Here is a 12,105-nt window from a genome sequence, read left to right as displayed (position 1 = left end):
AGCCGTGAATGAAATAAGGCTTTACTTTCGGTCTCACAATCTAGTGCATAATAGAAGCGTATTTTCGGTGGGCGGCCCCGTATACATTTCAGCGCTCTCCGTCTTGCTCTTGTGTATAGCTGACACCTTTACCGCGGCATTGAGGGAACGTATGTGCTATTGTGCGAGCCTATCTACAGGCCCTCCCCCTGTCAATCCATTGCAATTTAGCCCTCGTAATGTAGAATCCTTTGAGCGTCTTTGTGCCGTGATAACCTTGTGAGTGGTTTCCTGTTACGAAGCCCAGTAAACGTCCATTATCATTACAAAATATGTCCTCTTGTTCCTGGCTGTAAGGGAATAGAACCAGCTTCTATTAAACTCTGTGGTTGTGTCTTTGTATGTGAAATTCCGCTTAATTGGGACCTTTTTTCTGTAGTCTTCCCCGCTCGACGAATCGAACAGTTACCGTACAGCAATTTCACCACAGGTTGACCCCTTATTTGAGAATAAATTCGTCCCTTTAATAATCTTATTATTCCTACCGAAATAGTCTCTGAAATTCTAAAGTCGACTGCTCCACTTTGAAATAATGTATATTATGACCTTCTCGCTTGCAATTATAGCGCCTGGTTGCGAAGGTCTGCCAATTTCTTTATTTTTCCTCAAACGTTCCGTGGGTTGGGCTCAGTGCGAACATTATTGTGCTGCCTTGCGATAAGCGCAGCTGGGGGGAGTTTCAAAAATCCAGAGTTTCAAAACTTACGAAAAGCCGACGTTAATTTTGGTTTGTTTAGTGCTATCCATGAAGTACCTAGAACCGACTTTTGCCTTTCGTGTTCGTCTTCGAGTTATCTGTTCACACGACTCGTGTCAATTCACATTCATTTGTGTGTATGGGAAGCCTAATGAAAGGAGAGCTAATTTCTAGTAGTATCTGCACTGCAAAGTATCACTGGTTTACATGAGCCGATGTATACCCTAAAGCTGGAGTCTTGAGTTCGCACCACGAGTCGCATGTGCAGGCTCAATTTGAATGAATGTAATAGTTCCGCATTTCTTTCTCACATGTTCTTCAGGAATTTGTGTCTTCATTTTATGGGTTTTTAACCTAATTTTCATGTTTTCAGAAACCGCTCCACAAATGGTCGCTGTTAATACGGGTTCTTACTGAATAGAATAATATTCTTTCTAGTTGTTCACAAGTAGTTGCCTGTTGGAAAAAATCAATGCACTGCAGCCAGGCCTACATCACTCATCTATCTCCCATGAATAACATTGGAATTTTTTAATGAAGAAAGATAGATTGCTAAGAGCAGGTCGACGTCTTCGGAGGCAGCGGACGGCTCGGTGTCGGATGTCTCCGATCATTTGCGTGATGGCCGGTCGTAGCTCTCGCTCTCAAGCTCCCTCTGCTACTTATTGGCGCCGTTTGTTCTCCCGCGCCGATCACTCGGGAATGATGCAAGTTTTCACTTTTTACCATCGGGTGTCTGCCGAGCCAAAATATTATGGACTCTGGGGAATAGATTCTCATTAAGACTTCGATCTGCGAGCTGCCAAGTAGTTGTTCTATCGCCTGGCCATCAGCTGTGCTGAAAAAATGACCGTCGTGATTACTGAACACTTGCGCCTCTGCCGCCTACGGTTCTCTTTATTTTCCTAGTGTTCGAATTTGTGATTGAATAATGATTAGTCATTTCTACTAACGTAGCAATGATCAAATTACCTATGAATCCGATCTTATAGTTCTATTCATCTGAGAAACACAAGGTATTATTTAGAAATATACTCAGAATTAATCTTCTATTGTAGGTTAGCTAACTAATTAAAAAATATAACTCGGTTCTCACTGCAGTGAGTGACAGGGTCGACGGATTTTCTCGTCGACGAAAACGTGAAATCACGGACGGACAGACATACAGACGCACGGACGGACATGACGTCCATAATAGGGCATTTTTTCAATAAATAAGAGAATGCGCTAAAAAGATGCCACAGAATGAAGCTGGAAATGATCCATTCAAAAATAACTTACAAAGTTGACGAAACCGATGTTGTCAGCATTGAGTGCGCTAAATGAGAAGAGCCAATACATATTGACGAGACCACACATGTTCGAGATACGATATCTCCTGTAAGTGCTTGTAGCCCTCGCCTTTGTCTGCAGGAGCATCAAAGGCGTTGATGAGAGCATCGAGGTGATAAGCCAGCTGATATTGCCTCACTGCTCGACCCGATGTCTTTTATTCAATATCATCCATACACCTTCAATTATAATCATTCTATTGTCAATGTTGTTGAATATATTACGTTGAATCTTTGGGTTGTGCAGCAGCATAAATTTTTCTCGTGTTTTAATGTCGATTTTCAAGTAATAACTGCACGAATTCGCGTTGCCATTTATTGCCTAATTTGTTGAATTTTGTATATACGTACAGCTTGACAGCTGCTACTTAGGACACTTTTATTCGCTTTTAGCCGCTATTGTTCAGGACTATCAACCTCACCGTTTGCGAAAGTTATTTTTTGTAAAGGATTGCCCGTGATTGATCTGAACATAATTCAATTTTTTACTTGAGTTGTACTTATTTTTCTAATTGTTTTTCGTTGTGATTGCAAATTATATGAATGACTTCATTTGGACCGGAATTATATGAGCGCTTAAACTGATCAACGAAACTCTTGACCATTTTGCCGAATTATCATTAATTAATTCATAGAGGTCACAAAATTTTTCAGTGTACCTTACGATTCTTCGATCAATTCCAGCAGTCGCGTAATCCAGCGAGGTGAGCCTGAGTAAAGCTCGATGGCGGCTCAGCATTGTCTGGATTCGAGAGCCAATTTTGCCTACAATGGCAGGGCCATCCGTCTTTCAATGTGTTCTTTATCCAAGTGTTAAGTTTTTGTTTATTTTCTTTGGCCTGGAGCTTCTTGCAGCAGAGATCTGCTTGCCTGCAGCCCATAGCTCGACCCCTACTTGCCAAATCTCTACTCAGGTTCAAGATGAATGTGATATTTCTCTTTATGGTCTAACTTCGAAACTGGTTGCGCTCTTGCCCTGCAAATAGACTGCGTGTTTATACGAGTGAAGTGAGCTTCGCGTTCCGTTCTTTGTGTTCTTGCTGGTCGCTTGAATTGAGTTCAAAGGTGTCTACATATTTCATGTCCTAGAATACTTAAAATACCGCTCCGTTGCACCATTCTTTGATTTATGCCAGAATGATATCCCTCCTGTATGCCATGATATATTTGAGCCATAAGACTGCACGATTCTACGTTCAACAGCGAGAATTCCTACATTCAACTGGTAGGAATTTGTTCTTTTTTAAACTTTTGTACATTTTTTCTATTTATTACTTCGTCATAATGTAGTCTCTTTCATCACTGCTCATTTTGTTGGTTGTAGTAAGTTCTTCTGTTCGGATTCGTGGTCATTTGAATCAACTTTGCTCTCATTCTTCTATTATCCATCATCTACTGAACCTCTTGCGGTCTCCAGACTTGTATTTCCGCTATACCTATGGAGAGTATAAAGAAAACTATTCATTGTTGGCCACAAGTTCAGAACTCTTGCCTGCCCGCCCGAGAGTTCGGGGGAAAAAGTTCAGAGGAAACATCGAGGCCTATAAGGACTACTTGCTATAGACTGCGCATCCTGGTATACCGCGCATCCCAACTCTCGTATATGGCAAACTTCTGCAAACTTTGTCCCCTCAGACACATCTGCGCTGATTCTCGATGGCGCTGCCCTCGTGTGTCTGAAACGTTTTTTATTACCGCGTTCTTCAACTGTTCAGTTATTTAATTCATGTATTATTCTTTACTTGAAGTGTACCCTGATTGCTGGGTGTTGTGAGTTTCTATACTTTATGGGGTTGTTTTTGGTAAAATTACTCATAATTAGATATGATCAATAGTACTTCTTAATGCTAAGTCATTGGTCGATGATAAAGATGCAATTTTGGGAATCCGTGTTCAGATGCAAGAATGCCTGCGCACAAACGAATCGTTTCATGTTCATTAAAATACAATGTAAATGCAACGAACTTGTCATTGTGAATGCTGTGTATCTGAAACTATCAATATATAACCTCATGAATATAATTCGATCGAAGTAATTGCCGCAAGATGAAGTAGCCACGGCTGTAGGCCGCTCATTAAAATAAAAGACCGACTCATCCTAGTGAGTATATCTGATTTTTCCATAGGACCCGCCGTGCTGGGAGAGTCGTTCACCTCCCGCGCTCCTCAAGTTGTTGCACAATCGCCGGCAAGTCCATTTGATCTCTTGACTATCGCCAATTCCCGCCTTCTTCATGTCGGGACATACGACTTTGCGCTGGCAATATGACAGGAAAGATTTGGTGTTGTTAATATTCAGTTCAATGTGGTGCTGCCCCATTTCAATGTTGTGCAACTCAATTTGAATGAGATGCAACTGCCTTTCCATTTTGTACCAGTCTCTTGAAATGTTGTACCAGACACAGAAAATGTTGTACCAGACCGTGCAAATGTACCAAACTTTGGAAATTTGGTACCAGGCAAAGGAAATGTGGTATAAGGCAATTGAAACGTGGTACTACACTTTGGAAAAGTACCAGACACTGGAAATGTAATACCAGACATTGTAAATGTGGTACCACACTGGAAATGTGACACCAGCCATCTCGAATTACATTTCATGCCGGGGCTAAATTTTACACAAGGCTGAATTTAGTTTCATAGTTTAACCACGTCCAGTCTCCACGTGACGATCTCGCAACGCTTATATGACATACGGCGCCGGTATATAAACAACGAATTGAGGAAGGATTGGGTACTATACACGTCATCCTCCAGCTATAATACTTGGGCCTGTATTTCACTCGATTGCCATATATTTCAAGTTTACATTTATTGGACCGCTGATTTGACGCATGTATTTATGCTCGAAATAAACAAGCAATAGTTATTTATTTAATATTCCGTTCTCCTTTTATCTGTTTTTGTTTATCTTTACCTCATAAAATTTCCCTTTATATGTGTTTTCAGCATTTATTTTCAATTTCAAAGAGCCGTCTATTCATGTTTACTTTGTTTAACCTCTTTTGTATTCGGAGTGTCTTGTTTGATTATGCGTAGCTGCTATTCATGCGTGATTGTTCTCTTGTGCCTCTGCCACTCAGAACCAAACAGCACAGCTCTTTGAAGAAGTCAATTGCACGGCTAAGATTGCAACAATCGCTTATTTGGTTGGACATCTCAGAGGCTCCTTTCTTTGACGTCTACCGACATGAAGCCGTTGCACTTGCTGCCTTGTAAACTAGGGTCAGGTCTCGATCGCCTGTAGTGTCCTATTCGCCTTGAGTACTTTAGTAGTGAATCTTATTGACCATCTGTAGGATGCCTCCTTCACTATATTCATTTACATCCCAAAGCTAGGATCTCATATCCAGTTAAATTGAAAAATCGATGAAAGTGAATGCAACACTTCTGATTGAATGATGTGCTGTGAGATTTTTAGAGGCCTTAGCATAAACCTGTCCCTTTGCAACATGTAACACTGCACGCCCATGGCACACCCAATGGACAGCTGCTAACTTTTTTGGCTGTCAGAAACCGCCTATGATTATTCCGAGTTTCAGTCGAATAAAGACTAAATTTACAGTCTATATCGCCACGTTGCACTGCAAAATGATTTATTCGCTAGCTGTGATGGACGTTAGGGCGTTTGCAGGTAATCGCTCAGCGGGAGCATCACATTTGATGGGCTAAGTTTCGGTGCACTGTTACTTGGGGAGTCGCTCGGCTCTGTCTTGGGCCTCACACTCACACAGTTGTATTTTTTTAATATTTTCTTTTCGTTATCTATTAATTTCTTTGGTATTTATGATTCCGTGTTGCCGAAAATTCAACATTGTATGTGGCTTCGTACGGCTTATCATCGTTACATTCCTGAGTGAATGGACATGGTCCTGGAACCGCTGGGTGTACCTGATTCAGCGAATCCAAGGACTACTTCCCTGCAAACGTGCTCGGTAGATGTCGGAGTACGTAGCCTCGTGCAGCTGCGCACGCGCGTTCACTTGTTTGTTTTTGCCGTGACGATAAAGAACAAAAAGCAACCTCCTGGTAAAGCTAATGCTAGTGAGTCGTATTGCTGTCCTGACATGTCATTGAAATGAGCCAGTGTATTTGCGTCCACCTGTACTATCGGCAGAGAATAGCTCAAATGAGCCCTATGATCGACGAAGAGAGGCGAGCTCGTGCGAGCTGCTTCTCTGTGTGCTTCGTTGCTTGCTGCGCTGGCTTCCATATACCTAACTCTACATTATTTCACGTCCGGCAATCAAGCTCGTTTTCCTGATGGCCTGGGAAGGAGGTTATTATGTGATGCATATCTGCCGCTCTGTCGATTCCGATTTCACTTTCAAAGAATGATTTTGGTTCGAATAATGTTATGAAAATAATCTGGGCTTTCTAGACATGAAATTATTTTCGGCCTAATGCAACAAACCCCGAGATTTTTCACAATCGAAAACGGTCCAATGACATTATAATTTTTAGAATTTTTTCTATGCATAATAGTCTTATTGTTACGAGTAGTTTTGATAATCCCTGCATCTTTATCATGGGCTCCAGTGTTGAGCATCTCATCTCAATCAATTCGTGTGTTCGTGCAGCAAAAACTCAAGTTCGCTCTTAATTTCGTCATCCTATCAGCTTAACTGTCCGAGGCGGGTTATCAGGAATCAGTAGACTTCCGTGGTCTACTCAGTTTATAATTATAGCAAGTCATTTATTTTCTTACAACTCAACACTGCATTCCGGTGTTTTGGCCTCAAATCTTTTGATTCACTTAACACATTCAATTTTTTTATTCACTCAAGGTCCCTTCGTGAACTCGTCTTGCATCCTGAGACGCATGTGATGGATTTTTCATGCGTGTATACAACAAATATATGGTTTATTCAATGTGTTCTTGATAACAACATTTTTTTCATTGTTCCAGGTACGTCTGGCGCTGAATAATGCAGGTATCTCTTCGACTTCCTCTTGATTGTGCCGGCTCATTCGTATGGTATGTTCAGTTTATAATTTTTATGCTGTCCCGAATTTGATTCAAAGAAACGTCAGTTGGTTAATACGGGTTTCATTAATATTCCTGCTGAGATTGTTGTTATGATAATGCCCGCACTTTTAGAAATTTATTATATTGACTATTTTGTGCTTCAAGATCAAATACGCAGCTATAATATTCCTGAACCGAAGCGTACGGAAAAAATATTAATCAACTTGTGTCTGAATTGTTATGTAAAACACCACGTGATAAATGTGGGTTTTTCCATACAAACTCGCTGGTCTCTACTAATTGCCGAGCGCCTAACATGAGGCTTGCCTCGTTCTGTTTCTCGGTTACTATCCTTCTTATTTTACAGTAAATCTAATAGACTATGGAATACAAAGATGGCACACAAAGTAACTCATTCTATACAGGAAATTATTCTGAGAAACGAGCAGGTAAGTACGAAAGCTAAAGAATACTTGGAAGACCAGCGGGCAACAGATGGCTAGCTAGCCTCGCCGCCAGCTTGGCTGTTCTCAGCTCACCTCAGCTGTCAGAGGTGAAGGGGAGCAGGGCTTGAGGGGGCAATGTCTTCATCAAGCCGCGGTTGGGAGGGGGCATTCTGGGGAGGAGGAGGTGATTGGGGGGGGGCGAAGCTAGAAGTGGGCGGGGCTTGCGGTTACCTGCTCTCACCTGCCTGCCTTACTTGACGCCTTCAATTGTTCCGCTTTGTTGCGTTGCTTGTGAGCCGTCTTGCGGCGCATGAAGCATCGTCGTGTTACCTTTTGTTATCTCTTAATGCGAAGCTATCATCTACAGACTGTATACCGCTATCGAGTGGCGTGTCGGCTATGCGAAAGCGTAATATTCTTTAACCTCCATTATTTAGAGGCGACTTCTTTCCTTCATCCTAGGTAAGCCCATATTTTACATTACAGCAATTTTTGTAGACGCATGTTTGCACCCAAAATCTGACAAAAAAATATATATATATAGTATAGTTAAAGTCTCAGACATCGAACGCACGGAAAGACGAACCAAATCGTGAATGTTTACCCTTAGCACGCTATGTTGAACCGCAGAGCAATCCTATGAACTATTTGCTGTTGCTCTGCAAATCAAAGACGTACAGGGGTGCGTCTCTCGCACCATGCGCATGTACCCCGCTGCGTCGGTGCTCCAAACTCGTGCATAAAGAACGACTGCTAATTCCTACGCCGCCACCCGTGATGATATCTGTTCCCCTCCTTGTAAAATGTGTCATAAAATCCGTACCTGTGAAAATTGTTGCCGTCATAAAAGCGCTCTGCTGATGCCGCTCTTCTCTATCATCATAACAAAGCTCCCCGGCCGCGCGCTGCAGTGCTTTGCCTGACGCCACGCCCGCGGTGGACAAATAGAATGCGTTCGTGTTTCGTCGTATCCACCAACCAATAAGGTTATTGCTCGTCAAATGTTTAGTGTAGTTTTTTCAAGCGATCACGGTATTTTTTTTCAACTGGGCAACGTGTGTCGAAATTCGTTGAGTTTTGTCGTAACGCATGCAACCTGTGTGATTCTCTGTATCAAATAAGGTTAATTCCGATAAAATGCATTAATTTTGGACATAAACCGCGTTCTATTCTTCACTTCAAATGATTTAATTCTGTCGAACGAATTCCGTTATTATGAACGAGTTGAACACATTTCTGAATCATGTATTTTGATGTATGCCTAAGGTCTACATGTGTCGCACACACCGCTGTTGTCGGTATGCAGGGAGCACGGAGGCAAACCGCACGACACGTGTTACCCTGCCACCGTATTGCCTCTCCCTCCTGGCCTCCGTCTTATGAAGACAGATAATGAAAAAACCATTACACCGCCGCACACATGCTGTGGTGGCCGCAAGACTTGTCCAATGCTCCATTGTTGGTCACATGAGCTTGAAATAATGTATCAATGCTAGAGCCAGGCAACTCAGACTTTGTGGATCTTAGATCTTATTAGACATTAATTTACATTAATAATACCCCTGTCATGGTTTGAGACTATGAGCTTCAATTGATGTGAAGTTAAATGTATAAGTAGGAAAAATAAATTCCATACTTGATATTCTTAGTCGTTTAACTTATTTGAACTGAACTGGAGTGGTCTTGAACGTATTGGTTAGCAATCGGCCTTAAATCATTCATTTTATAACTGCTCTATCTTCTAGAATTTTTATGCTTTCATTCTAACTGTACCTGATAAGTAAGCACTTCAATCTTTCAAATTTGTTAAGCTTTGAATGAAAAATCTTTCCCTCATTTACAGGGCTAAGAAACATTTCCAAAAGCCATACTGCCTAGTAAATTTTCCCTCTGAGCTTTGACCCCTCGCAGGGGTTGCCCTCGCATGAGAAGCTCGTTACGTCGCAGCTGCGCCTCAAAGCACGCCTTCACATTTCGCTCTGCCGCGATGGATCGACCGAGCCAATATTAATTGGCTTGTTCTGGCAACCAGCGACGTATTTTGTACTAACGACCTCGCTATTAAGCTCGGCCCCAGTTTCTATAATAATCGTGAGTGCTTCGTGGCCAACGAATGTTCAACATTTGACCGTCTGGGATGCCAGCCTACTTTGTGACACGACAGCTGCTTGTCCAAGTCGTGTTATATTTCTTCGGCCTCTCGTCCCAAGATTTTCCTCTGTATCTTACGACGGGGAAGATGCTGGCGTCATTGTCATCATGGATGTTTTCTTTAGCTGCTGGTGGTCTTCATCATCGTCTACTGTTTTTAACGCTTTATTGTCGTGCTGTAACTTTTTCAGAGGTTGGTCGTATCTCGATATAGCTATCGATTATTATTCGCGTTTTACGAGTTTGTCCTCTTCCCGTGTAACTTTTTGTATATTAGCGTATAATATTCAACCGCGCACTACGAAGATTTCATTATCAAACACCGCATTGGAAAATATCGGGAGAAACGAACATGAGACGTCTATTGGTTGGAATGAATAATTATCTATTGGTTTAAATGTTCGGGACGAACGTGAAAAATTGGCGGCTGTGGCGATGTTCCATGTGATGTACCAAATATCCCCTAGATGTTATTAATCACCAGTTATAGCTCTAGTTGGTTGTCAACGGTTCACGGCATCGAAACCTCATTCAGTTGGTTGATGTAATGTTTTAGATCAACTAGAATACCTAACATGGATTTATTTGAGTTATTTCTTTTGTTACTCAATGCTCTACCGTCCCTGTATACGGGGCCAGCAGTTGCTGATAACCTATACCTGGGAGAAAGAGTAAACGATTAAGTGACTATATATGATAACCGTTACCATTCAACTTTGCCCAATATGCAGAATCTTTACATATGATATACAAATCGAGTCTTCGGGATATAAAATTAATATTGATATGTTTATTGATATGTTCCAGCATAATTTCAGATCGAGATATGTTTGAAACTAGACGGCCACCTCGACTTTAATGCTTGCAGAATCCTGGTCGACTGCTGATATGTTATCAAATCCAATTTAGAACCACAGCCAAAACACATCGCCGGCCGACCGCCGGCAACCTACAAACCGCTCGAGTTTTATACTTTGATGTGACCGAACAATATTGTATGATTTCTGTGATCCTCGTGGCATCACATGAAACTTTTTAATTAAAACTAGGGTTATTGTTGCGGATTCCTTTGAAGGAAATGATGCACTTTAAAAAAATTAATTATTATACTTTGCATGAAATTTTACAGTATCAGTGACGTGCAGATTATCGAACACATTTTTAGTCTGCTCGTTTATTTTCATCTGTTTTGTTGATATGTTTAGTTGGATAAATTATTTAGTATGAATTGTTTTCGTAACGTATCAATAGCAACTGCAAATCGGTGCTAATTAATGTATCCAATATTCAAATTTAACAATTTGAAGAGTGCATGTGTTAGAGTTAGATTATACGCTGTTATCCATGTGCTTATTCATTTATTCGGTAAAATTCGTTCGTGAAATGAAAATTTTTTGAGGTATTATTACTTGCTTTACTGACACATATTTTTAGATAGAATTTATTATCTGGTGAGCCAAAGTGGAAGTAATGTAAGCATTGCACAGACGGGGTTTTGTTTTCTGTTTTTCTGCGTCAAAAAATCATCAAAATGTAAGAAAATGTACTCGATACACCTTTGGGAACCTACAAACATTTCTTTGGTTAAAAATTGCATGAGTTTTATATATAGTTGATGAATGGTAAACTATTAACCTCGTTTGAACATGACATGATGTCTGAGCCAACACACGCGCAGCAGTGACTTGCGATACCTCTGCACGACATGTCTGTTCCAGGACCATGCAGGCGATGATGAGGATAATGCTTCGTCTCTGGTGCGTTATTAGTCTTCGTGTGAATGCTTGTCTCTCGTGTTGCCGGCTCCACCGTACCATCCATCATCCTCTTAATGGATGACACATCCTCCTCTTCCTCTCTCCAGAGGCCTTCCATAACTGGGAGCAAGAGTTGCTACAGCCTCCACGCATGTAGGATCACTTCCTCTCGCCTGCAACATCACGGATACACCACGCATGTAGGATGACTTCCTCTCGCCTGCAACATCATGGATACACCGCGCATNTATACACATCTAGATGTGTATAAGAGACAGTGGATACACCACGCATGTAGGATGACTTCCTCTCGCCTGCAACATCACGCCTAACTACAGCTCCTCTCACCGACATCGTTAATCTCACATTTTCAGTTGAAATTTCCCTGTGGACCATCTGACCTTGCTCTGGGCCGCGGCTCAAACATCGTGGTGCTTTCATCAATAAATATTATATCATGTGCGACGCATCATTTTGCGCATATGTTACATTATCAAAGTATTTCCTTTTTAGCAATGGTGGCCATTTATTATGTGGTATGTGATGAAATAATTTGTCCAGGACATCAAAATTATTTCAACATAAGACAGCAAGAAATGTTAGTTTTGTTCTATTGCACATCAAAATAAATGTATTAGTGTGAGCTGTGATTCTACTAATCGTTATTTAATCACCAGTGTTCAATTTTATTTGCATTTAATGCTCATTTGAGGAT

This window comes from Hyalella azteca, unplaced genomic scaffold (assembly GCF_000764305.2).
Source record: "Hyalella azteca isolate HAZT.00-mixed unplaced genomic scaffold, Hazt_2.0.2 contig10098, whole genome shotgun sequence".
Classification (NCBI taxonomy): Eukaryota; Metazoa; Arthropoda; class Malacostraca; order Amphipoda; family Hyalellidae; genus Hyalella; species Hyalella azteca.
This window is presented reverse-complemented; position numbering follows the sequence as displayed.